Raw genomic sequence first — 24,948 nt, 5'->3', positions numbered from 1 at the left:
CGCACGTCTAGCCTCTGGAGGACGCAGACGCAAGCGCTAGGGGAGGGCCCCGTGGCGTTGCCATGGCTACAGGCTCCGCGCTCCGCGCGGGCCGGCGTGCGCTTCTGGGGCGGGCAGCGGGTTCCGGAAGTGTGCAGCTGCCCGGGACCATGGCGGTGCTTGCCGCTGGGGATGGCGGCTTGCTCGGCCGGGCGACTAGTTCTGGCCTGGTCGGTCGGCGGCCGACATCCTGTCTGGGGCGGCGTCCCACAGACGGTAAACGTACGACCGCGCCGTTGGCGGGGCCAGTGGACATGGACCGGGGTGGGATCCGGGTTGGTGTGGCGGCTGGGGAGGGGCTGTGGTGCCGGGGAGCGGGTTGGGGCGGTGGGGACAGGGCGGGGGCACAGCCTCGGGCTTTCCTCCCCCTCGGGCACTGGGGCTGGGACCGCGAGTCCGGGTAGCCCTGCGTGGCCGCGGCCTCCCAGAACCCCCCGGGAAGGGCAGGCGGAGGACCCGTCTTTTATGAAGCGGGGCCTTATCTGGGTTTTGAAGAGCCCCAGAATCAGATGTTGGAATGGGGTGGTTTATCAGCCTTGTTTATCTGCAGGGAAATTTCAGTTCCATCCAGATGTTGGCTCCTTCGATAAACCTCAGGAATAAGACAAGGGTCAGTGCCGATTAGCAGTTATCTAGGGCTTGACTCAAAATAGACTGTGCGGGGTGTAGGGATGGTAGATGGGCCCTCCCTCTCAAGGTTGGCAGTCTTCTGGGATTAGAGGCCCCAGTTGAGGATTACATCCTCATCTGCAGTAATGGAGGTTGTGGGAAACATTAACACAGAGAAGGAAGGGGTGTGGCTGCGGTAACTCATTAAAGAAGCCAGGACCCTTGCCTGGCTCTTGTGTAGGAGAGTCTCGCCTAGGGTAGGGCAGCAGTTATCAAAGTGTGTCCGAGGACCCTGAGATGCAAGACTATTTTCGTAGAAACGCTGGTATGTCACCTGCCTTTTGCACACTCTTGCACTCCCGAGTTTCCTGTGGGGTTTTCCAGGGAAAACCTGGTCTGTGATATCACAAAACAGGGAATGTAGAGGCAGATAGAATTCAGCTCTCACCAGTCCAAAAGAGATTTGCAGAAATTAAAATCAGTGCTATTCTTCTCATTAATGAGTTTTGTTTAGAAAAATATACTTATTTTTTGCTTAAGAGTATTAATGGTAACATGTAGTAGGTTGTTATTATTTTTAAGTGAACTCATAAGCATTTTTTAAAGTTCTTATTTAACTTCTAACACAGGTACTATTGATAGATTTAACCCACATAAACAGCAGCCTTTTGGAGTCCTCAGTAATTAAGAGTGTACAGGGGTCTGTAGACCAAGAAGCTTGAGAGCCCCTTGAGAACGGGTGCTCAGGTACTAGTCAGGTGCTTAGTGTTGTTAGACAGATGCCAAGATGTCTTCTGCACGTGCTCCCGGACTCGAAGTAATTGGCCACGTGGAGATGGGTGGGTAGTGCCTCCACTATACAAACCAGAAGCTGCTGAACGTGTCTTGAGTCTAGGCCATGTGCTGTGCAGGGATTCCCGTTGTATCTGTTCTATCTAAGCCGGGATTCCTGTGCAGAGGCCTGGCCCTGAAAACCCGCTCTCCTTTGCTCCGTGCCAGGTACCTTCTGTGTGACGTCAACCCTCCAGAGGTCTTCAGCCTCCGTAGGGGCGACTGTATCCACATCGCCTTCCTCCTGAAGACCCTGCTGAAAATGGAGGAGTCGGTGCTGGTGCTACCCCCTTGGGGCCGCCTCTACCATTGGCAGAGCCTGGACATCCACCAGGTCCGGATTCCCTGGTCTGACTTTTTTGATCTCTCAAGTCTCAGCAGAAACATCCCTGACACTGAGTACGAACAGTTCATTGCAGGTGAGATGGTGATCGTTTAACTGGGGCCAGACGGTTGTTGTTCTGGTTCCGATGTGAACATCGGGCCGTCTTGCTTCGGGCTTGTCAGTCTGCTTAGGGGCCCTGCTCATGTTTCCCGCACTGCAGGTGAATTTGGTCTTTCCATAGTTTTTCTCAGGAAATAGATCTGAAGTGTATGAGCTCTGTGTTCCCTCCTCTCTGAAAACCCTGGCCTCCTGGTGAGATGGAGCGGTGACAAGGAGGCCACTGCCACAGAGGCATTGTCCCAGCAGGACTCGCTCCCTGGGCAGTAAGGGCCATTCTTACCTGAAGGAAAACACGATGTGTGTGTAGCATGGGCCAAGTGCTGGAGAAGGTATGTAACCTCTCATTCAGTATAATTTGGTCCTGCTCAAGCTTCCCATTTTACTTTTTGTAAGAGGTAAGAGTTGAAGATTTTCTTTGAATAAAGGTATTTAGAGCTTATCTTTTTTTTTTCATTGAAATGTGTTTGATTTACAGTGTTTTGTTAGGTTCAGACATACAGCTGTTTTGTTAGTTTCAAGTATACAGCATAGTGATTCAGTTGTACATATACATAGTCTATTTTTTTCAGGTTCTTTTCCATTATAGGTTGCAAGATACTGAATATTTTCCCCTGTGTTCTAAAGTGAATCCTTGTTGTTTGTCTGTTTTACATATAGTAGTTTGTAATTGTTTATCCCAAACTCCTGTTTGTTTTCTAAGTCTGTGAGTCTGTTTTGTTTTGTAAATAAGTTCATTTGTATCATTTTTAAAAATTCCACATGTAAGTGATGTCATATGATACTTGTCTTTATCTGTCTGAGTTATTTCACTTTAGTGTGATAATCTCCAGGTCCATCCATGTTGCTGTAAATGGCATTATTTCCTTCTTTGTTATGACTGAGTAATATTCTTTTATATCTAAATACTACATCTTTATCCAGTCATCTGTCAGTGGGCGTTTAGGTTGCTTCTATGTCTTGGCCATTTTAAACAATGCTTCTGTGAACATTGGGGTGCAGGTATCTTTTGGAATTAAGGTTCCCTCTGGATATATGCCCAGGAGTGGGATTGCTGGATCAAATGATAAGTCTTTTTTCAGTCTTTTGAGGAATCTCCATACTGTTTTCCATAGTGGCTGCACCAAACTACATTCCTACCAAAAATGTAGAAGGGTTCCCTTTTCTCCACAGCCTCTCCAGCATTTATGGTTTGTGGATTTTTGAATGGTGCCATTCTAACTAGTGTGAGATGATAACTTATTGTAGTTTTGATTTGCATTTCTCTGATAATTAGCAATATTGAGCCTTTATATCATATGCCTATTGTCCATTTGTATATCTTCATTGGAGAATTGCTTGTTTAGTTGTTCTGCCCATTTTTGGATTTTTTTTTTCTTATTAAGTTGTATGAACTATTTATATAGTGTAGAAGTTAAGCCATGTTCAGTCTCATCTTTTGCAAATATTTTCTCCCATTCCATAGGTTGTCTTTTTGTTTTGCTTGTTGTTTCTATTGCTGTGAAAAAGCTGATAGGTTTAATTAGGTCCCATTTGTTTATTTTGGCTTTTATTTCTGTTGCTTGGGTGGATTTCCCTAGGAAAACATTGCTGAGATGTATGTCAAATAATGTTTTGCCTATGTTTTCTTCTGAGAGGTTTATAGCGTCTTGTCTAATGTTTAAGTCTTTAAGCCATTTTGAGTTTGTTTCTTGTTGTTGTTTTTTTTTTTGCGACTGTATTGTATGCTTTTGATTTGTGGTTACCTTATTTTTCAAGTATATCAACTCATTACTATATCTATTTCCTTTAGACTGATAATCACATAGTCTCCAACACATCCTAAAAATAATGAGAAAAAAAAGAGAAAAAATCTATCTTTTCTTGCTACCGTCTCCCATTCCCAACTTTCTGTATTTTGATGTACTTTTTCTTTTTTATATCTTCATGTTTATTCTCTTGTAACTCGTTATTGCATTTCCAACTATGGTTTTCACATTTCTATAGCATCCTGCTTCCTTTCTGTTTAGAGTAGAGCCTTTTAATGTCTCTGTTTGGTTCAATAATGCTGAATTATCTCCCCACACCCCTCCCCCATGCGCCTCTGAATCCTCAGTCCAGGGAAGCCAAACCATCCTAGCCTTCATCAGTTCTGGGAAAGCAATCTTCAGAGTGGGAAAAAAATTGAAAAATAATATTCTGTGTGTTGCTTTCTACCCTTTCCCAGAGAGTGAGAATCACCTCTGAATGTGGAGGGAGAAAGATGGAATTGTGGGGCACAAAGTCTTTTCTCCTTTTGCTACTGAAAAAATGATTGCTTTTGTAATTAGTGATGATGTCCTTTAAATTGGTGAGATCGAGATTCCACAGCTTCAGCGCCTGTGAATAACCAGCCGGGAGAAAGCTCTCCAGGGCCCCTGCAGTGGGAAAGGCAGCCCCTCTGAGCACCTGTTGTTCTGTATTCTTCCTGCCTCCACACGGGTTCGCTAGGCACCATGCAGGATGATGCAGTTACCCCAGGTGGAGGACGGGGAGACCCCTGCTAGGTGGCGAGCCACAGGAGCCCACACTTGAAGGACAAAGTGAAGATTAGTGGGGCGGTCATAGGAACAGAGGATGGTTGAGACCCAGGATGGTGTCCTGGAGTCCAGCAGACGAGGCTGGCGGGGCAGATAGGGCCCTGGGGCATGGGCAGTCCTTGAGGGATCTGAAGCAAAGATATGAACCAAGAGACTGGATTCGTGTGGGGGTACAGCTCCCCCTGGAGGCCACGGGGCAGTGCAGCGAGACCAGGAGGAGCGGGCACTTCCCCAAAGTTGGGTTGACAGGTCACAACCAACTCACTGGGAACCTAGAGGTACCGAGATATTGTTAACTTTTTGTCCCTCTTCCTGGAAAAGAAACTGCTTCCTGTTGAATAGCCTGTGTCATTAGTGAGAATTAAAGACATGAAGCAACATTTCCTCAAAAGTCACCCATTGTGTAGTTGTTAATAGGGGTCAAATGCAAACTTGAATAGATTAAATCAAACATTCATCATCGGATTTTAAAATCCTTTAAAATAAAAATTCTTGCCGTCTTTGTACTTCATTTCAGGGTTCACTTGGTGATAATAATAGTAACCAAAGCAACAGCAAACCCTTACAGAACTCTGTCCTGCTGTTCCAGGAACTCTGTGTTCACGACAAACCAATGAGATGACACTTTACAGGAAGGACACTCATTAATCACACAGCTAGTAAATGGCAGAGCTGGGACCTGAAACCAAGCTGTCTGGCCCCAGAGCCCCCTCTCAGGCCCTTCACTGCAGCTCATCACTTGGGATGCCCGACACAGGCCAGCATTAAGGAGCAGCGTGACCTTGGCCAAGGCTGCTTCACCACTTGGTCTCTGTTTCCTCATCTGTAGAATGGGGGTGTGGGCAGTGAACTCTGTGTGCTCAGTGGTCACTTCCTCCAGCTCTGCTATTCTACTGCTTTGAGTTAATTTAGTAAGTATCCGAGCCTCTGCATGGCCCACCCATAGGCTGGCGCTTTGCTAGGCCCTGGGTTACGGAGAAAAGTAAGATCAGCCTGCTTCTCCAAGGAGCCTGTGTCCCTCCACGGCAAACAGCTCTGAGGCCCAGGCTCCCTCACTGTCGGTCTGGGGCTGGGCAGGAAAATCTGATAGAAGATGGAGACAGAGCCCCTCCGGGAACAGTGGTGGCCTCACAGCTCTCAGGAGCGGGAGAGTCTGTCCTGGCTGCTGAGAGGGGAGTCCTCATGAGGCCAGTAGGCCCCTAACCTAAGCCCTCACCTCAGGACAAAGATCCAGCCATCCTCGCAGTGTCATCATAGAGCCAGTCCATCCTCATCAATGTGCCTCTGTGCTCCTTTGTCCTGGGGACTCTCTTCCCCCTACACCCAGAAGACTCTTCTCCCTCTCTTCTCTGAGTGTCCCCTCACTTCACCCGTGGTCCCTGCTTCCTGGGCAACCATCTCTGGAGTTGACACTTTGCCCCCTCACACCCCTCGTTTGATCAGGAGCTTGGGTTGGCCTCCTTGTGCTCACTTTCCCCCTTCAGATGATTGCTCCTCCTCTCTTGGGAGCACCTGGAAAATCCAGATCCATTCCTAGCAGTGCCTGCCACCCTGGACTCCCTGCTCATTTGCCTTAGTCAGGAGCATCTGGACCACCAGCTCTGTATTGCCTCACCTCCTACCATCGAGACGTCAAAGTTCATTCTCCCTCCACCACCCAGTGTGGTCATTGTAGGGTCTTCTTCTCCGTGAGCCTGAGCCAGCCAGCCCCCATTCACCCTACCCCGGGCTCATACGCAGGCGTGTCTCCACCCCAGGTCCAGCCTCTCTCCTTTAAGTGCCCACCTCTAGCCATCCAGCTGCTTCTCCACCAACCTCCCTGGCCCTCCTTCACCATCACTGGGGCATCAAGCGCTGACTCCTCTGCTTTCCTGCCTGTCCACGTTCCTCTAATTTCCACTTCCCCACCTTCCAGCTCTGCATCCACAGTCAGCAATCTCTTTATGACAAACAAAACCCCCTTGACCCTTGATCTTTTCTGTTCCTCACCAGGCCGACTTCCATCTCGGTTCACCGAGCTCTATTTCTTCTGAGCCTGCAGGCAGCAGGCTCTCCCAGCACAGATTTCTAAGACTACAAATCAATGCCCACCATGTTGCCACAGGCAGGCAATCCTCCAGGATTTCTCTAGTGAGCACATTTCCCCACTTATCACTCAGTGGTGTCAACATCCTCTGCTCTCTGCACACCTCTAACCTTCCCTCTGTCTCTTCCCTGACTCCCAGCAGATGGCCTTGCTTCCTGCTTCAGAGAGAATGACATGTTACTGGAAAGGAACTTGCTCACCTGCAGCAAATCTGCTCACCTCGCCTTTTATCTGTCCCTCTCCCACCTGGACTCTAGCTGTAATTGTTCTTAATTTAGTGAGTTTACTTGACATATATATACACAGTTAAAAGCATAGCACACTATAGGCCACCTTCTAGGGCTTACTTTTTCAATATAACATAGAGTGTATGATTCATCCATTTCGGTGCATGTACCTGCAGTTCATTTGTTTTAACTGGTCTTAAATGATGTGTGTGTGAAAGTAACACAAGGCAAGGGTAAGCCAGGATTCAGGATGCTGGGTACTTCCTGTGAGAAGAGGCCAAGGGCAGGATAGGACAAAGTATGTCACTGTCAATAGTCCTGTTCTGAGGCTGGGTGATAGGTTCACAACTGTTTCTTGTAATAATAATTTTAATACATAAATACCTCTGACAGGCACCTAAGGTGAGAATGTGTCATGAACCAAGACCTACAATGGGTAATATTACATCATTATTGTTATGTAATCTTGTTATAAAATATATTAATCATAATCCTACATTGTTATGTGTTATATATTATATAGATGCATGAATTATATATTATGTATATAAATACCTACATATGTATTATATACTATCTGATAATAAATAAATAACATAATATGCTAGTGTATCTACTATTATGTATTATTTAATAAATAATAACGTAATATATCCTGTTATATGACATGGCACATAATCTTTAATCAAATAAAAATATGTCAGTATATGTAATGGTAATTAATACAATTAAATAAAAAAGCCCGCAGCTTTTAACGCCAACACCGCTCCAGCTGTCACTGTCTTTTCTCTTCCTTTTCATGGTCAAGGTCCTCACAGTGCTATCCATTCTCCCTTTCATCTCCTTATCTTGAACCTTCCTCCTCCTCCCATCACATACTGCTTTCTGCCCCGTGGTCCCTCTAGTCACCAGCGGCGTCTGGGGCGCTGATTTGTGGGCACGGTCTCAGGCCCCAGCTCACCTGCCTGTCGGCCGCCTCTGCCACCGCTGGTGGGGGTGGGGCGGGGGGCAGAGGGCACCTCTTGTCCTGGAAGAGAACACAGCACAGACTCAGTGACCAGCAGCAGGTGTGGCCGGGACCTGCAGGACTGAGGGGAGAGCCAGGCTGTCTGCACCCAGAGCTGGGGCACTTGGAGTGTGAAGAAGCCCCGTCCTCACTGCCCCTGAAGTGAGGAAAACACCCTCAGGTGAGTTAAAGTGCTTATGACCTAGGTCTGTTGGCTGGAAAAGACAAACGGGCCCCTAAGCGGAGGGTAGTTGATGTTCCAGGCCCCAATAAGGCCCTAAGGGCTGGCGGGGAAGCAGGCTGGATGCTCCACTGAACCCAGTGCCCCCACGGGGGTGGGGCCTTCAGGAACAAGCAGAAAGCCCTCGGTCTCTGGGGGGAAAGGGGCAGTGTGGGAGCATCCCTGCAGCGAGTCAAGTGACTTCACGGCCTGCGGGATCCGTTTTTATGGCCACATCGAGCCTCAGCAGAAGCCACAGCAGGAGTGGATTCCTGTCTCTCCAGCTGTCATCGTGTCTGAGTGCCAGGCTTCAGACCCGATCCCCTGGGGCGCCAGGACAGTTATAGACAGAGGCGGCTCGGGGAGGACTCAAGAGAGCGGTACTGGCCTTCCTGCAGACACGATTACACAAAGATCAAACAATCCATCGATGGGAAGAAAATAAGGACCATGGTCACATCTGGACCCCAAGCTTAGACGAGGTGCATGGGTGACATTTATCAACAATCCAGCGAAGTTCTGGCCAGAGCTAGAGGCCAGGGCAGCAAGACGGGAGTGGCACTAAGGAGCATCGTGGTGCAGAGGCCGGACTGGGGGTGTGCAGGCTCCTTCCAGGAGGAGACTCAGTGTTTGGGAGGTGGCTAACATGCCTCCTTCGTGTCACCAACAAGTGATGCCACCTGTGGAAAATTAGCTATAATCCTGAGCCGGATCAGCCCTGGGTGATGTGATAAAGGCTCCTACAAGAGGGGGCGCCAGAAGGATAGTGAACCAACCAACAGGCTGATGAGTTTCTGGCCTGTGTTTATCGTGCTTTCGTAGCCAAGAATGAGGAGAGAGTTGAATGGCTCTCCATGAAGATTTTAACAACTTAAGAGGGTTCCGTGTCTCACCCGAAGGAATTCAGGAGGTGTTTAGACCCAGGGGAGACTAACGGCCTCTTGGTTCCTCATCAACCTGGCAAACCCACCAGCCCTCTATGGCCAGACCTTGGCAAGTGCCTTCCCTTGTTCTAACAAAACCCTTTCCACCCACGCCTGTGGTAAGCTTTTATATTTTTTAATTAATGGGTATGAAGATACCTTACAGCCTCCTCAGACCTTTCCTTAGGGCTTCTGCCCTTAGACCTCAGCAAGGGGCCCCACTGCCCTGGGTCCTGCACTACAGAGGGTCCCTCTGGCCCTGACACTTCCTCTGGCCACGCCCTCCATGGGGTGGAGTCAGCAGGGCCAAGGGAACACGGTCATTGGCTCCATCCCGTGCTCTAGAAAGCCAGGACCCCAAATGCCCTGCCTCAGCAGCCCCTGACCCATTTCTAGTGCCTGCACCGGCTCTCCCCGGAGTTCAGATTCCTAGGACTCACAGAGAGGCCAAAGGGCAGCTGTTTGCATGGAGGGTATGAGCAGAGCCCGGACGTGAGGTCTGAGTGTCCCCCTATGCACATCCAAGGCGCCTTGTGGCAATGGATGGACCCAGCATTGGGAAGAAAAGGGTCAGGCTAGTGATCAGAGACTGGGAATCAGCCCTCCCCACACGCTCACTTTCTTTGCTGGACTCCCCTGTGTCTGGGAATTCTAAATTTGAACCTGGCCTTCCCCCTTATAATGAATGTATATTTGTAAAGGCAGGAGTTTAGAACCTACTGCACTTAACATGTTTACATGTATAGGATGTGAGCTCCCAGGTATGCTCTGGCCCTGCACTTCCAAAGGTCCAGAGCATTTATGTTGGCTCTACTGAGACTGTAAGAGGTAAAGACCATCTCCAGAGAGGAGGGGCTCCTGCTTCACGCTCCAAAGTCAGGATCTTCTGAGTGGATAAAACAATGGACACTGTGACCCTCAATTGTAAATTGATTTAGAATAACGCCGAAGTGTGTATGACGTGTGTGTGCGTGCGCACGCACCTGGGGACGTCTGTGGTACATGACTGTGACTGTGTGTGTGTTTGTGCGCGCACGCGCGCCTGGGGATGTATGTGGTTCTGTATGTTATGTGTATGTGTGCGCCTGAGGACGTGTGTGGTTGTTTGTATGGTATGTGTGTGTGTGGTTCATGACTCCATGTGTGTGTGCGCATGGGGATGTATGTGGAGCAGAGCCAGTGTGTCTGCACGTGTGTTTGTGTGTACATGCATGCATTAGTTTTAATAGTAGAAGCTGTCCTTTAGAATTATGGAGTAGTAAAAATTGTATGTCCTTCGCTGTATAATTCAAAATTAAAATAATCTTCAATCACCAGAAATTTAGTCCCCCTCAGATTCTGATTTTTTTCCATATTGATTATGTCTTCATTTTACTGATGAGGAAACTATAGCTTAGAGATGTTAACTGACTCAACAAACTAGGGCATGAAGCTCACGAGCCCAGGACCAGGACGCAGTCCAAGCCACGCTGCTCCAGAGGCCTGGAGCCCTGCTCACGATTACGTGTGGCCTCTTGGCAGGGGAACGGATTCTGATGGGCTGTGGCCAGCGTGCAGGCTGCCCAAGCCGGGGACTCGGGAAGCCGGGCGGAGAGTACCAGACAGCAGACAAGAGTGAAGGGCTGCTCAGAATTCAGATAGTTTCCTAGGTCTTGGATGAGGAAGGAGGCTCACTGCTCATCCTTGATCCCTTTGCTGGTGGCTAAAAGGGGCAAAGTCCCACGAGAGCACTTCTGGGAGCTGCCTGCCAAAACCTGGAAAAGGACTGCTCAGGACTGGCTCTGCAGTAGGAGAAGATGAAGGATATGTCGCCTCCTGGTGGAAATCCTTGGTGATGGCAGTAGGGGGCCTAGCAGCCTTGGTATAGAGGTGGCAGGACAAGGTCCTAGTGAATGATCGTTTTCACGTGTCCTAAAAATCATTGCTTCATATATTTTATGCATTTTTTGGTCTATTTTAGGGTGGTAAATATGGTCTCCGTTACTCCATATTACCTGGATTGATTAATTTTTTTATTGTTAATTTTCTCTTCAGTGATTTGGAAGCTCTATTGCCTCTTAATGAAAATTCTCTCTAAATTTTTATAAATCATCTCTAAGTTCATAACTTTATATGCAATTGGACCAGTAATCCTATAAGAGTCTCAAAAATGAAATAATCTATTAGATCCTGTTCCTCAATAATGATAAACTTAGCATATTTTACCTCTCTGCTGATGCAAATTGTGTGTGTGTTTGTGTGTGTGTGTGTGTGTGTGTGTGTGTTTGTGTGCTCCAGTTACTACTGTTTAGACAGTTGCTTTAAGTTTGTTACATTAACAAAGAAAATATAGGTATAAACATCTTGGATTTCATTGCTCACTACCACTGTTTAATCCCATGTCTTTACCACTTTTGAGTTATTTACTTGTCGGGATTTCCCAATCAGCTGGACACATGATTGACTAATTTTTTTCGAGCTGTGGACTTGGAACACTTACATATCTATATGCAGATTTATTTTCTCATCAACTCTCAGCGTGTTGTTGATGGCCCAAGCCTTGTTTTAAAATAAGGCATTGTTTTCTTCACCAAAAAAAAAAAAAAAAAAAAAACTTAATTTAAGATGGTCTTTTTATGGCTGGCTAGTCTTGTATGTTGAATGGATATTAATAGAGATTTCCTTAACCTTCCTTCTTCTTTTCGCCATAACTCGAATTCATTGAGAAGCATGTTTTTACCATTTCTCAGATGGGCTTCCACTTTGACTTCCGCTTTAAACCATCACCCCACTCTTTTTCTCCATGATTATTCCTGAAAAAGTGAGCTCTCTATCTGATTAAAGGTGGTTCCCATCAGAGATGTGTGGCTCCTTGTCCAAAGGTCCAAAGGAAGAGAAAAGGAAAGATTCCTGTTTCTGGTGGTTACATTTTGTCAGCTTAGAGACCTAGTTATCTGTGTGGCTGTGGTGAAATCTGCAATATCTTGGCTCAGAGTTTCGTTTTTCTGGCTTACTAGGGGAGCCGCATTAGCTGGGGTCACGGCGCTGTGGCCGTTGTCAGGATCCCGGGGCTGAGCCAGCCCCTCTCCCTCCTTGTTATTTTGATCTTGCAAACTGGGTCCCAGCCATGTGACCCCTGCACATGGCGGCCAGGATCGCCCCCCACGTGACGTGTCCCCAGTTCCTCGGTGTCCCTCACTGCTATCAGCTAGCTCCAGTAAGGGTACTAGCTGGCTTCCACTGCGGTCCTTCCTCCTTCCTCTCCAGGCAGGCCATCCTTTCCCACTAGTTGGCCCTATACCTTCTCTCCTGCGCTACATACCCTGAAGGAATTCCTCAGCGTTTCCAGCAGGTAGATGGCACTCTTCTATGTTTGGACCCCTTCAGTGCTTGCAGTGGAAATTTAGGAGGTGGGAAGGAGGAGCTTGGGAGTTCTCCGTATCTAGGGGCTCCCTATCCAGCAGATTCAACTAACTGTGGATTGAAAATATTCGGGAAAAAACAGAAAGTTTCAAAAAGCAACACTTGAATTTGCCATACACTGGCAACTACTTACATAGCATTCACATTGTATTAGATACCATGAGTAATCTAGAGATAATTTAAAGTACACAGGAGGACACAGCAAAAGAGAATTTGACAACGAAGATATGTATATATTCATGTATAACTGAAAACTTGTGCTGTATGCTGGAATTTGATGCAACATTGTAAAATGACTATAACTCAATAAAAAAAAAGTTTGTATATACAAAAAAAAAGTACATGGGAGGATGTACATGACTTCCATGCAAGTCCTATGTCATTTTATACAAGAGGTGTCAGCATCCATGGATGTTGACGTCTGGGGGGAGTCCTGGAACCAGTGCCCCATGGTTACCAAGGGATGACTGGAATTCCAGGTTCCTTATCCCAGCCTGTCAGGTCCCCACGTGGTCTGAATCCTACCTGTACCACACTTCCCTTGTCACTCTCCTCCAGCCCTGGCAGACTGCCCTCTGATTCTTGAACAGGCCACACTCACTGTGTTTCATGTCTGGCCCCTAGAAATACCCGTTACTTTCTGAGCATGGCTCTGCTTTCACAAAACTGGCTGCATTGTCACTAGAGAAGACAGTGTGGAGGTTCCTTTAAAAAGTGAAAATGGACTTAACTCATGATCCAGCCTTCCCACTCCCGGGTATATTTCAGGAGAAAACTCTAATTCAAAAAGTCACATGCACCTGAATGCTCACAGCAGCACTATTTATAATAGCCAGGACATGGCAACAACCCAAATGTCCATCGACAGCTGACTGGATAAAGAAGTAGTATATTTATACAATGGAATACTACTCAGCCATGAAAAAAAACAAAATAATGTCATTTGCAGCAACATGGATGGACGTAGAGATAGTCATTCTAAGTGAAGTAAGCCAGAAAAAGAGAAAAATGCCATATGATATCACTTCTATGTGGAATCTAAAAAAAGACACAAATGAACTTAACTACAAAAGAGAAACAGACCCACAGACATAGAGAAACAAACTTATGGTTACCAGGGAGAGAAGGGGATGGGAAGGGATAAATATGGGAATTCAAACAGTGCCCCTCTTGGGGAGTGATGGAAATGTTAGCTATCTTGATCGTGGTGATGGTTTTCTGGGTGTAGACATTTATCAAATTCATCAAATAGTACATGTGAAATGTGTGTATTTTACTGTACAGGAATCATACCACAGTAAAGGTGCCTGTAAAAAAACAAGAAAAGATTGGCAGCATTGTGTCCTACGTTTTTATGTGTCTGCAGTGAGTGGGTCTTCAAGTTTCTGGTCTGCCATATTTTCTGAACAGAAGTGCCCTCCTTCCCTTTTCTTTGGTAAACTGTCAGTGGGTGGCATTTATTCCCGTGGCTTCAACTGCTCTCTGTCCACTGATTAACTGTCAAATCTTTTCCAGCATGGGCATCTCATTTCAGTCCCAGAAATATACTTATAATTGACAAGTAGACATTCCCACTTGATTAGCCCATAAAAATCTCAAGCTCTGTATGTTTGAATTTACACTCGCTCAGAACTAGGTTTACTTTTTCAAACAATGGCATCACTATCCCATCTGTTTTCCGTGCCATACATCTGGGAGTTTTCCTTTACTTTTCCACTCCCTCACCCCCGTCAGTACTACAATTCTATTCCTTAATGTCCCCCAACTAAGTGTCTGCTCCTCGCTCCCCACTGCATTAGTTCACACCCCTTGCTAGTCTCCCCAGTGCTGTTCTTTAGAGTGAACAATCCACTTCGCTCACTTTTAATGGCTAATCTGTGTCACTCTCCTCCTTAAAACCCCAAAGAATTCCCCGCTGCGTATGTGAGGAAGTCCACGCTCCCTGATTTAACGTTACACCTTCTCATCACCTAGTTGCTGCTTTTTTCAGCCTCAGCTTCCGTTAGTTCCTCACAGCCTCTAGCCTCACTGACCTTCCTTCCCTAAGTGCCAAGTGCTCTTAGACACGACCAGACCTCTGCACGAGACACGCAAGCTGCTGAGAATCCCGTCCCCACCACGCAGTCTCCTGGTCTAGAGATTTGCTGGAATCCATCAGATGTCAGTGCAGAAAGCATTTCCTCTCTGACACCTTCCCTACCTTCTAGAACCCTGCCCCAGGCAGCGCAAGAGCCCCTCTGAACATACAGTATACATGATGCCAAGTGACTCTTGCCACATTGTTTTGAAAACCTATTTAAATTTGTCTCTTCCACGACACACTTTGATCTCCGTGAAGGATGGGGGCTGTGTGGTATTTGTCTAGACAGCTAATGTCTGGCACAGACCCCGGACCATCAGAAACAGTCTGCTGACTCATCAAGAAGAATTGTCATCTTTGCGATGCAAGAAAGACTACATGATCTCTGATCTTACACCATCCGGCAAGGGTCAAAATAATGTCACATAGAACTACACAGGCAAAATATGTGTATTCTTTTCCTCTTTGTGAGCCCGAGATCATAGGCATCCTGGAACGTAGGTGTCACTCTAAGCTGTCTGTCCCCTAGGCTGTCACGTCCAGCTTCAACATATTTTTTAGAAGTTGTAGGGATACGTGTACATCACCCCGTCTTAGAGCAAACAGTTCTTCAGCCTGACCAAGTTTAATGTCCATATAAAAATCAGAAATCTTCCAAACTGAAGCCTGAAGAAACATTTTCCTTCTCTCCTTCCAGTATGTCGGCCATCTGCATCCCAAATCCCCACTGCTCATCTGCGTCAGGCCACCTTCTATCTAGAAACATTTTCGTTGGGACACTTAAATGAGAAATACTTACAGCAGTCATGAAAATGGCCCCATGAACGTAGGCTCTGCACAACAAGGATGTTTTGAACGGAGGCCTCAGCCGTGGCCTGCAGGGTCTGTTCCCGTGTTCCGCCTGGCTTCCCTGCAGACGTTCTTCAGAAAATCAAGCCTTCAGTTAAAGTCATAGAAGGCCCAAGAAATCCAGAAAAATGGAGTGAGATTCATCTCCTTGGGAATATTTTTGAAAACCATCCACTAATAGGAAGAAGAGATTTAAGAGGTTCGTTTCAGAGCGGATGATGTCCAAATTCAGGTGGGTCAGTTTGGTCATTGTTGCTCGCTAGTTGGCTTTCTGCTGCTTCTAACACGCCTCTGTTTAGAGAAGTGGCCTGAGTCGGCCCTCAGAGCAGAGAGGTGAGCTGGGCATGGGGACAGCCAAGCTCCTCTGCCGTGTAGTAACCCGCTGAGAAGGAAGGGATGGCCCAGGGCTTCCTCTGACTCTCTCCCTCAGTTACAAACTCTATGAAGGGAAAATGGAACAAAAAACTTAATTCAATATGGTATTGTCAAAGTATAAAAATAATTGTCTTTGGAGGGAATGGTACATTTCAAGGGGTAGAGTACGTGCTGGGTTCAATTCGCAGTACCTCAATGTAAAAAAATAATAAAAAAAATTCTTTTTTAAAAAAAGGAAAAGAACAAAGAAGAAAAGAGATCTCAAACAACCCAAGTTTAAAAAGAAAAAAAAAGTCTTTTAAAAATAGTAGTCAGCTCAGTCTTTATCTAGATTAGGAGATTGGGATTAACAGATACAGACTACTATGTATAAAATAAATAACCAACTCCCAGGTCCTTAATAACCTAGTTCAACCTGAATCCTTCCTCTTTTTTCCCCTAAACAACCCGTGGAAGCCTCTGAAATTCTCATCTTATAAAAGAATTCATTTAAAGGTGGTTTGAAAGTTACTGGTTAAAACAGTTATTTGTGGTTCCATGATTATAGATCTAGTAAGAAAGACAGACAAAAAACCAGTAAGCAAATAAATACATTATGTACTGCCAGGTACTAATATTTGTCACAAAGAAACTTAAAGCATATTAGGAGAGAAAATAATTGAATAGGAAATGTGTGCATGCTATTTTAAATAATGTGGACAGATAAGTCCTCTCTGAGGGTAAAATAATTTGAACAAAGCCCTGAATGAAGCAGAAGAATAAGCCACGTAGGTAACAGACAAGAAAGCCTCCCAGGCCGGGAGAAGTGTAAGTACGAGACTTGGAGTTACAAACACAGCTGTCCTGGTGGGGACCATCTGGGCGGTGAAGATGGGCTGGAGCAGAACGGTGAGAACTGAGGCTGCAGAGAAGGGTGAGGGACCGGATCACACAGGGCCTTGGTAGGGACTCTGGATATCCTTCTGAATACAATGGAAATTCACGAGAGTAGTTTGCAAAGCGGAACAACTTGATCTGATTCATACTTTAATAAGACCGTTATGGGTAACATATGGGGAATAAGCAATGGTAGCAGGGCAAGGTAAGCTGATGGGAAGCCAGTGGGAAGAGTGCTGCTGACCTGGAGAGAGACACCGAGGTTGGGCTGGGATGATGGCGGGAGACGGGCTGAAAGGGGGACATGATTTGACAGTAACGGTCACAGGCCTTAATGCTCGAGTTGGACACAGACACAGAGTGGTTCAGGGTGATGGGTATGTGATATTTGGGGCTGAGTCACAGTTTTTGTGCAGAGACCTGACAGGAGAATAAAGTGGGGACGTTGACGTCGATAGGAAGGGTTGGTGGGTGTTGAATTCCCCCTAGAGCCGCGTCTCTGTCTCTCTGTAGATGAAGTCAGCAGAGCAGGGATGGGTGTTCCTACTTCTGCAGAGAATTGCGTGTCTTCCTCATCGACAAATTCGAGAGGCCGACCTGCCCATCCAATTGCAACATCTTGAATCTGCTTCTTTCTATCCAGGAGGAGATTTCCAACTAAGATGCCAATCAAAAATTCCCGTGTCCAGAGTTAGAGCTGTGTGCCTTTGGGAAGATCTCAGAGATGCCTCCACAGAGGCTCGGTGTGCTCTCTCTCCCTCAGAGCACATAGTTCCCTTCAGCCTGGTGGGTTTCAGCAGAGAAGATTTCACAAATAGCCCCTCTCAGGCCCTGGGGACCAACCTCCCGCTTGGCTGAGCTCTGAAAATGAGCACTAGTTCCGGGCAAAGGGCCTTCTCCAGGGCGCCATCTGGCAGATTACGTGAGGACAGTGTACAAAAGAGTGGGAGGGTTCATGATATAAATGGATTTTAATTTTTGCTCTGAATCGGATTCTGTCCTTCCGTTTTGTTAAGGAAGAGTTCTTAGGCCAGACATGATTCTCCTTTTTCTTTCTATTTGATCATCCAAGAGGTTTAGATAGGGTATTTGTTTTTGGGTAAGAATCTTTAAAAAAAAAATCCCTGCAAATAGCGTCTTGTTAGGCATTTGGACAAGACAACCAGTAAATTCTCCCAGCAGTATTGAACCCCCTTGTTCCTCCAGGGGGTCTCCAAAGGTATACATGTTCCAAATCTGACCCAAAACCAACGAGCCTTTTCTTTTTTTAAAGCACTTCACCATGGACAAAAGATGTCACTAAAGAAGGTGAGAAAAGAGCAGGTCTCCATCATCCAGAGTCCTTCCCAAAGAGCCCACAGAAGTAAAGAGGAGATGAACGAGAGAAACGGTTTATTTATACACACGCAGGAGCCAACCAGAAAAGTAACTACCATGTTAAATGGTGAAAGTTAAAGGCTTTTATATCAACCTAACTTAATAGGGCAAAGGGAGAGGAGAGAATTGGCTTCCATGACAGGTTTTCTTCTACATCTATTGAATCTCAGGTATCTTCAGCTTAAAGTGCTTTTGTATTAACCGTGGGTTCCCTCTGACTTCCCATTCCTCGAACTTTGTTCTTCTTTTTCAAGTTTCACTCATGTATTCTGAGCCCCTGGATTTCACACGTGAATTTTAGATTGATTGTCAAATCCTGCAAAACACCACCTGGGATTTGGGTAGGTATTCTTTGAATCCTTAGATGAATTCGTGGACTATTGTCATCTTAGTAGAATGAAGCCTTCTGCTCCATGAATATGGGATTATTCTCTGTGAATGTAGTTCTTAATTTCTCTCAAGAGTAATCTATTGTAGTCTTCAGTGTCCAAGTCTGGGACTTCTTCCTCACTTCTATTGGATGCTGATTCAGAACAGAAACGACCTCCTGGAGAACCTCTGCTGCCACGGAGCTGACGTGGAACTGAGTCCTGAGAAGGCTTTAAATTCTTTTAAAATTAGGATTAATGTACTTTAATTACTCCATAGATGAGTAATGAATGGGTCACATTAACATAGGATTTTAATCCTTTTAGAATTAGTAGAGTAATACAGACACATTACAAAAAATTGAAATATTGCCTAAAAGAGAAGAAATTTGTAATTCCCACCCACAGAGGTGACTGTCATGAATGATTTGGTGCTTATGTCTCAGTCTCTGTGTCTCTCAGTATGTCTCTCTCCATCACTGTCTCTCACACACTCACATTCAGATCAATTGACATCTATGTTGATTTCACACATATGTGGTGGTGCAGACAGTGGGTCTGCATACTTCCACCCTGAGGCCTCCCTTGACATTGGGTTGAGAACAGTCACCCACTTTTCCAAATGCACAGCATTCATTCATCCACATGAACCAGAACGAATGGACACCATTCCCTCTCCATCAACATTAGTGTTGCTTTAATTCCGAGTGTTTCAACCAGTGCTGTGATGAACACCCTTAAAAGGCATCTTTGAATAGGTGTGTAAGGATTTTAGTGAGATGAACTGTAAGTATCAGAACTTCGGGGGAAGAGATGCATCTGTGGCCCTTTGATGCGTCCTGCATCCTGTTCTCCTGAAGAGGAGCGTCCATTTGCTCTTCCCTCCAGGGGATCTGCTGGAGCCTCTGCCTGCTTACACTGTCACCAGGGCTGGTTGTCACCTGAATAAAGACCCGCCAGTGTGATGGTGACCGGTGCTGTCTCTGCAGTGTTTCCGTCTGCCTGTGTTCTCACCTGAGAGGTCAAGCATCTCTAATACACACTGGCCACCTGCATTGCCTCTCATTGGAACTACCCATGTCTGTTCTGTTTCTATTTAGAACACTGGGTTTCGAAAGGATTTTGGACTACAGGGATGGGAAACTTTCTCCAACCTTAGGTTATGAGGAATGCATTTTCCAGATTGTGGTTTGTCTTTCAAGCAGTTTTTCTGGGCTTTTGCTAATTTTTTTGATTTTTTTTTTTTTTTCCACAGGAAGAGCTAAGCATCTTCCTTCTGTCTCCAGGCTGTGGTGTCACAGGGGGAACAGCAGTGTCTACCCTGAGATTATGCACAGTGTTACTAAAAGGGCTTCACTTTGTACATCACATCTTTAATCCCCCTGGATATCCCCTTAAAATAATAAAAATGCTGTTTCAAGTGAAAACAAAAAAAATCACCAGCCCCAGCTTAAAACATGTGGGCAGGCACAAAAAGCCACCTTTCATAAAGTTTCATTGACAGGGAACACCCAGGAGAGGTAAAGACTGGCAGAGAGAAAGAGGACTTGGGGTTGTCAGTGGCTGGGTGAGGAGGGAGGGGAGTGCACGCTCTGGATCCGTGGTTTCACTTTGAGGAAAGAAATAGTGTGAAACTAGATGGTAGTGATGGTCGCACAACATTGTGAATGCCCCTAATGCTCCTGAATTGCACAATTTAAAAGGGGAAAATTCTATATTTTATTACATGAAACTCTAAAAAGAAAAATAAAGGATGCCATAAATGATGTGAAACAAACAAAGGAAACTAAAGCAAACCAAACAAAAACATGTCCAGCGGAAGGGACGTCAAGTTTGGGAGGGGGAGGGGGAGGGGACTGATGGTGGGATTTTGGAGAACATTTTGGAGAGAAAGGTGTGGGTGGGTGCAGAGGGGCCTCAGCCCCAGGTGGTGGTGATGCCTGAACTGGTTCTCCGTTGGCCAGCAGTCCAGGTGCAGATGCAGGTTCAGGAGGAGCTGCAGGAGCGGCAGGAGGGAGCTCGGGTTTTCCTGCGGGATCCAGATCGTCCTTTTTTTTTTTGTCTCTGACATCTTCTCCTGACCCTGCCTCCTCTGTAACTATTGGATGTGGAGAGAGTTTTAAGTCCTGTGGAAGAGCTCATGCTGTGAGAGAGGAAAAATTTACCCACCTGCCTCCCTTTCCATGTGCCTCTTCAAGGACAGAAACCTTCCCAGAGTTTCCAGACAGCTCCCACCCAGAAAGTGCCCACAGGATGTGTTCTGTGACTGAACTTTTCCAGACAGGTGGACTGAGGCCACTCTTTGCTCTGGTCCCAACAGTAGCCTCTGGGGACACCTCCCTGTGTGGCCCAGCCCTCGCCCCTCCCTCACCTACACACATGCACCAGCCCTGCCTTTCTGACCTTCGGGCTCTGCTTCGGGGGCTCCTGGTCCTCCACCTGACTTGCAGCGTGGTGGGCACGGTGCTCCATGTCAGAGCCGGGTGTGCTGATCTACCCATCAGCTACAGGCAGGACCCTGGGAAGAGCCCTGGGTGATGTCTGGGTCAGAGGCCTGCCCCAGTGATTTCTGGGCCATGGGGGTGGGGATCCCTCCATATCCAGACCCACCTGGAGACTGCGCTGGCCCTCAGAAGAGTGGCACACCAGCCCTTCCCTTGGGGAGGGGGCGTTGGTGTTCTTATTCATCAGCTTGTGTTCAATATGTGGTATCTGGCTCTGCAATGACAGTGACCAGCAGCTGACCCGGCCTGGAAGTCTCAGAGCCCTGCCCGGCCAGGAACACTCCTGATTCTGTCCACTCGACCCTCTGCTGCCAGATCAGACTGGGACCTTTTTCAGCTCAGACACCCGGGAGGGAAAAGACATACCCAGAGAGCATGGGCTCCACCTCGGGCAGCAGGACCCTTCCCCGGCTCTCTACATCCCAGCCAGCCAGCTTTGACCTCGGCTGTGGATGTGACCGGCCACCCAGGCCACTGACCTGCTCTTGCTTGGGGCAGAAACCCATCCCCAACATGACTGCTCCACCTCCACCAGCCAGGAAGGGGCCGTGGGGCTACCCGGGTGGGATCTGAATGGTGGCCCAGCCTGGGCGGGCCTGCCCTGGGTCTCCCTGTGTTACCTTTGGGTCTCTCTGGCCAAAAGGCCAGAGGCGCCTTGGGTGAGACCTGACCCAGCGCCAGCAGCGTTGGTACAGCCCCTCGCTGCGGGCTTTCCGGGGGCTGCGGCCTCGGGATATTGGGATGCAGGAGAACATGCCTCTGTCTCCAACCAAGTGAGCTGAGTAGGGACTTCTCTACAGAGTGGGTGCCTGGTGACTTTGGTTCCAAGTTCTGTTGGGCTCTATTGCCAGGGAAGTGAGGTCACTTCCTGGGGTCCACTTATCCAAGCTTCCTCCTGACACAAAGCTCCCCAAGGGCCTTTCTGGGCTGCCGATCTCTCATTTCTCACTCCCTGCCATGTCCACACACAGTGACGTCAGCTCAGCAACCCCCCATAGCCCTGGGGAGCCCTGGATGCAGCCAGCCCAGCAGCTCTGAAGACACAGCTGGGTTCAGACCTGGCTCCCCCCACTCAGCAGTGCTATCACCCTGGACAAGCCACGTGCCTCTCAGGGTCTCCCCAATCCCCAATTGGCACCGTGGGAATCATTCTGGCCCCTGCTTCCTAGAGAAGCCATCCTGTCTCTAGACCTAGAAACACCTAATGCATCTGTCACCCCCATGGGCTGACATCACAGGGAGCTCATGCACAGACTCAGCAAAGGAAGGACCCCACAGAGGGCTGGCGGAGCGCAGAGCACATGCCACACAGGCCGGGGTCTGCCCTGGGGTCTGGAGAAAGTCACTTTCCTTGCTGCTTGCTTCCCAGCTCCCAGTCGTGAGGCTGAAATTAAATACAACTCTGACATCGTCTGCTCTGGCATACAACCTCCTAGGTCATTCTGTCATGTTGACATACAGGCCCAGTGTCCCATCTCGGCCTCTGTGGTGGCCTGCCCCACAATGGCTTCCTATTTTTTGCCTTCTGTTCCCACGCCCTTGTGTGATCCCCACACCCTCCCCTGGAGGGTGGATGGACTTTGGGACCAGGTTCTGACATGTAGACTGACTTGTGAAAATGTGCGTGAGTTCCACTCATTACCAGCTCCGGTGTTCCTTCTCTCTGTCTCTGTCTCTCAGTGCCTCTCTCTCTGTCTTGTCTCTCTCTCTGTTTCTCTGTCTCCCCCTGCTTCTCTGTGTTTCAGTCTGTCTGTCTCTTTTCCTGTATGTATGTGTGTATATATTTATGTGTATATGTGTGTATTTATGTGTGTGTATTGTTCGGGCCCAGGGCAGGTCACTTCTGAAAATCCCTTGATGACATATTGATTATTTTGAATTCATGTTACTGAAGAAAAATTATCTTTGAAAATTGTGCAAGAACTTTGGTGGGATCTTCTCTAAGGATCAGCACTGCTAGGGAAGGGATGCACCTGTGGCACTTTGATGTATCCTGCACCTTGTTCTTCCGGATAGGAGCGTCCATTTGCTCTTCCCTCCAGGGGACCTCCTGGGGCTTCTGCCTGCTCACGTTGTCACCAGGGCTGGTTGTCACCGGGCTAAAGACCTGCCAGTGTGATGGTGGCCAATGCTGTCTCTGCAGTCTGTCCGTCTGCCTGTGTCCTCACCTGAGAGTTCGAGCATCTCTAGCACACACTGGCCACCTGCACTGCCTCTCGTTAGAACTGCCTGTGTGTGTTTTGTTTCTTTTCAGAACACTGGGCTTCAAGAGGTTTTTGGACCACAGGGATGTGAAGGTTTTCTCGGACCTTGGGTCAAGAGGAAAGCTTTTTCCAGGCTGTGGTTTGTCTTTCCAGCTGTTTTTCTTGGCCTTTGTTTTCTGCTTTTCTTTGGTTTTATTTTGCCACAAGAAGAGCTAAACATTTCCCCTCTGGCTCTGGTTTCACACTTAGAACAGCGTGCCTACCCCGAGATTATTCACAGAGTTACTAAAAGGGCTTCATTTGGTACGTCTCATCATTAATCCATCTGGATTTTCCTCTCAAAATACAAAAATGCTAATTCACGTGAAAACAAAGAAAAAATTTACCCGTCCCTACTTAAGATATGTGGGCAGACAAAAAAAAAAAAAAGCCACCTTTTATATGATTTCATTGATAGGGAACCTCCAGGATAGGTAAAGACATAGAGAGACAAAGGGGATTAGGGCTTGTCATGGGCTGGGGGAGGTAGGATGTGGGATGCGCTTTGTATACAAGCTTTTACTTTGAGGAAGGAAATAGTCTGAAACCAGTGGTGTTGGTCTCACAGCATTGTGAATGCACTTAATGCTCCTTAAAATTGCACAATTTAAAATGGGAAAAGGCTAAACTTTATTCTTATAAACTTAAAACAAAAATAAAATATACTATAATAGAAAAGAAAAAAATCTGAATCCATAGAAGATCTGTTCTTTTGGCTTTAACCCTGTGCCCTCTTTTCTAGGCTTAGTCTTACTAGCTCTGCACCTTTTGTAAAACAGTGTTGCCTTTAGCCTTAAATATACAGGAGAGCCTATTTTCAAGGCTCTGATCTTTAAGGATATTAACACTTTTGCACTTATATAAAGACAAGTTGCAGAATAGAAAATAACTTTTGTTTTGTTAGAGGTTTTACAGAGGCACTATGACCTGGTCTACGTAGACAGCTGCAGACCAAGATAATGGCAGACTAATATCTTGGAGAACCATCTTCCCCAAGCCAGACTTCAGGCTCCTTTTCTACTAAAAAGGGGAGGGGCTGTGGTTGTTTGTTGCAAACTTCTTGGTGTAGGATTTTTTTGTTCTTGGAATCCTTTGCAGTTATCCACGTGGGTCAGATCATGGTGTTCCTGTAAAACCTGCAACAAAACAATCTTTTTCTATTCTGCAACTTGTTATCTTTATAGGAGTGCAAAAGTGTTAATATCCTTAAAAATTCAGAGTTTTGAGAATAGGCTCTCCTGTTTATTTCAGGCTAAAGGCAACATTGTTTTACAAAAGGTGCAGAGCTAGCAAGACAAAGCCTAGAAAACACGGCAGAGGGTTAAAGGAAAAGGAACAGATCCAATATGGAGTCAGATTTGTTCTTCTCTATTACAGTGACTTTTGGTGAGAGCTAAGAGCATGATTCCTGGGTGGGTCCTCCACTGTCCCAGGCTGGAGTTCAGGCAGGATCCCTGCCAGATTCACCATGACTTTGGACCTGATCTCCCGCAGAGAAAGTGACAATTATTGGATTAAAATTAACTGTCAAAATCCCTTCAATTGCCTGTAAACTATACCACAGCAGGGGATGTCTCATTGGCCAGTCAACTGCCAGTCTCTCCTGATGCAAGGGACCAGCGTCGCGGCGGGATCCATGGTGGCCTGGCCAGTGCACCTTCCTACTTTGCTCTCCAGCCTTGGCTTCCTAACTTTGGTGCTTTAAAAGCTCCCGTCCCTCTTCCCTCTGGCCTGGTGTGAATTAACAAGGTCCCTGCACCCACCTGGGCTGAGCCCAGGCCACGCACACAGCCCCATGCACAAAGCCCACCATCTGCTGTCTACCCCTGGGCTCAAGTGCACCCTCTGAACTACCCCACCCCAAAGGTCCGCGTGCCCAGTGCCTCCACCCAAGGGGTCCAGATCACCATCAGGACCATCAACCACCCAAGGC

General features: G+C 47.0%; 1 long non-coding RNA gene across 3 annotated transcripts; it reads left to right on the top strand.

Annotated features, from left to right (window-relative positions):
• Nucleotides 1-55: 55 nt before the first annotated feature.
• Nucleotides 56-19,913, top strand: LOC141576323 (uncharacterized). 3 transcript variants are annotated; one of them, XR_012504676.1, is made up of 6 exons: nucleotides 56-261; nucleotides 1,648-1,898; nucleotides 15,121-15,504; nucleotides 17,167-17,309; nucleotides 17,797-18,241; nucleotides 18,365-19,913. It is a non-coding gene; the product is annotated as an uncharacterized LOC141576323 (long non-coding RNA). The 3 variants fall into 3 exon arrangements; XR_012504677.1 differs by having other exon boundaries at nucleotides 56-255; nucleotides 17,797-19,913; XR_012504675.1 differs by having other exon boundaries at nucleotides 17,797-19,913.
• Nucleotides 19,914-24,948: the final 5,035 nt, after the last annotated feature.

This window comes from Camelus bactrianus, chromosome X (genome assembly GCF_048773025.1).
Source record: "Camelus bactrianus isolate YW-2024 breed Bactrian camel chromosome X, ASM4877302v1, whole genome shotgun sequence".
Lineage (NCBI taxonomy): Eukaryota > Metazoa > Chordata > Mammalia > Artiodactyla > Camelidae > Camelus > Camelus bactrianus.
The sequence above is the reverse complement of the archived record's forward strand: the minus strand, read 5'-3'. Positions and strand labels throughout refer to the sequence as shown.